At 32.4% G+C, this 2,457-nt stretch overlaps 1 long non-coding RNA gene across 1 annotated transcript; it reads left to right on the top strand.

Moving 5' to 3' along the window:
- The first annotated feature begins 1,022 nt into the window (after window positions 1-1,022).
- On the top strand, window positions 1,023-1,490 carry LOC146920709 (uncharacterized). Its single transcript, XR_015010733.1, has 2 exons — window positions 1,023-1,135; window positions 1,261-1,490. It is a non-coding gene; the product is annotated as an uncharacterized LOC146920709 (long non-coding RNA).
- The last annotated feature ends 967 nt before the right edge of the window (window positions 1,491-2,457 follow it).

Genomic DNA, 2,457 nt, shown 5'->3' with positions numbered 1-2,457 from the left:
AAAGGCTAGATGAAGGTGATGGTGAATAGTAAACTGATCGCCACTCTCTTCTCTCTCATCGTTCTCCCAGTTGGCACATCTCTCAGGTGCAGCACTCTCTTGTTTTTAACACCTTATCTGGTTAAGAAGCAGAAGAAACAACTCAACAAAGCCATTACCTACAACACTCGTTCCAAGGATGAATCCGATGGTGGTTGATCTTACATTTTGAGGCTTTTGGTGTGGTCCCCCCCTCTTGTAAATATTTTTTGCTTTTAATAAATTTAGAGTTTGGTAGCATATGATAAGGGTTACAACAAGTGCTAATATCATAAAGATGTCAACATTAATATCCATATAATATGAAACTAAACATTTATTAATAATATTTTTTTAAAAAAATTATATGATTTGATTTTTTCTTATATAAAAAATTATCAATCAAGCTAGGTTTAAGTGGCTAATAATATTTTTTCCCTTGGCTAAGAAATCCAAACGACACGGCTGAACTTCAGATTACTATAGGGCACCTCTCTCCTGGAAACCAAAGGTTAACACCCAAAAAAAAAAAATCAAGGCAATATCCCAACGTTTATTCAAAAAAAAAATCAAATATTATTAATAATTTTTTTTATGAAAGAAGATATTATTTTTTTCGATCCACATGAAAGAAGATATTATTAATAAATGTTGAGATAATAAAATGGATTTTTTTTTACAAAAAATTATATAGATATTATGTTCACATCTTTATGATATTATAATATAAAAAAATTACATGGAATAAATATTATTTTTTTGGTGAATACATGGATAAATATAAAAACAAATATATTTTTCTAATATTAAAACTATATACTAAAATTCAATACCCTTTTTTCCATAAAAAAAATAATTTAACACCCCTTTTGGTTTGTATATATAAGCACCAAAACAAATATATTTTTCTAATATTAAAACTATATACTAAAATTCAATACCCTTTTTTCCATAAAAAAAAATAATTTAACACCCCTTTTGGTTTGTATATATAAGCACCATCACGTTTGCATACATGCGTATCAATCCTTCTAACGACCTAGCGTGCTTAAAACCAACACCATGGCGAAGATCTCCACCTTAATATTTTTGTTGGTCCTTTTCATTTGTATAACTGGTTAGGCCTCTTACTTTCTCTGCTCATCTCTCTCCATTGCATGTTTTTCTGTTCATTTATTTATGAAATTTATATTCTGTTATTTATTCGATGATGAAATTCGTTTATTATTCAATGAATAACAGGGAAATCAACATCAGTTGAAGCAAGAGGGCCCGTTAAATGCTCTGAAAATATCGATTGCAAACCATTCTGCAACCAAGCATTTCTCAGCTGTTGTGCATTTGGACAATGCATTTGTGAAGCTTGTCCTCCTCCTCTAAATCATGTACCGATCATTCAGCCCAATTATCAATCATAGTAGAATGATCTTATGTAATAGATAATATTACGTGCAATAAAAATGATTTTGATATGCAATTCGCGTAATTTTTATCCTTAATTTATTTATTTTAGATTTTAAAGACATTATGTAAACTTGTTTTGAGTTATGACACCCTAGAAATGTAGTCAGTCGTAGAGGAATGAATAAGTATGGCAACGGAGACAAACTGGGGGCGAATTTTTTCTTTCGCGCCTCCGTTTTCTCGTGGTCGTAGAAATTTGAGTCTCCGTCAATGTCTTCAATGGGGTCTGGTGTCTTTTATTGAATGTGATGAAATTATTTTTGTTAGAATTTAAATGTACGGATATTATTACTATGTGTGGATATTTATATGCATGAATATTATTATGTTTTTTTTTTTGATGTTAAAAACAATTTCATTAATGAAAGTCTGGCAATAAATCAAACGCCAAGACCGCAGAAATACAAGGCGGAGTTTCTTCGATCCATATGCAATCTAAATTCTTAAGAGCATATTTAGCTAAATAATGAGTAGCTTGGTTGGCTTCACGCCTAACATGCAAAAAATTTAAACTACGAAAACTAACCTTAAAACTAAAACAATCTTGAATAATAGAGCCAACATAGTTGGGAGATTGTTGGTGAGCATTCAACGCTAAAACCACGTTAGAAGCATCAGATTCTGCAATAAGATTCATAAAACCCATGTCTTTTGCAAATTTCAAACCCTTCCGCATAGCTAAAGCTTCTGCAACCTCTGAATCTGGTAATGAAAAGACTTGCCAGGAACTAGCGCCAGCGACCACACCTTCATTATCTCTCACCACAACACCAATACCCAATTTATCACCCTCTATCGGACCTGCTGCATCGACATTAAGCTTATAGAAACTACTAAAAGGAGATGTCCAATGAACATCAGATATCGGCAAAACTGGACCTCCACTTAGTGTCTCCACTAACACCATACTGGCACGCTTAAAATTCATAATAGATCTTTGTGCCTTTTGCAGTGGCAGCCACATCAACATCAGTC

Source organism: Medicago sativa, chromosome 5, assembly GCF_051527215.1.
Source record: "Medicago sativa cultivar Bolivia chromosome 5, Bolivia_mono, whole genome shotgun sequence".
Lineage (NCBI taxonomy): Eukaryota > Viridiplantae > Streptophyta > Magnoliopsida > Fabales > Fabaceae > Medicago > Medicago sativa.
Note: the sequence above shows the minus strand (reverse complement) of the source record. Positions and strands in the feature narration are given on the sequence as shown.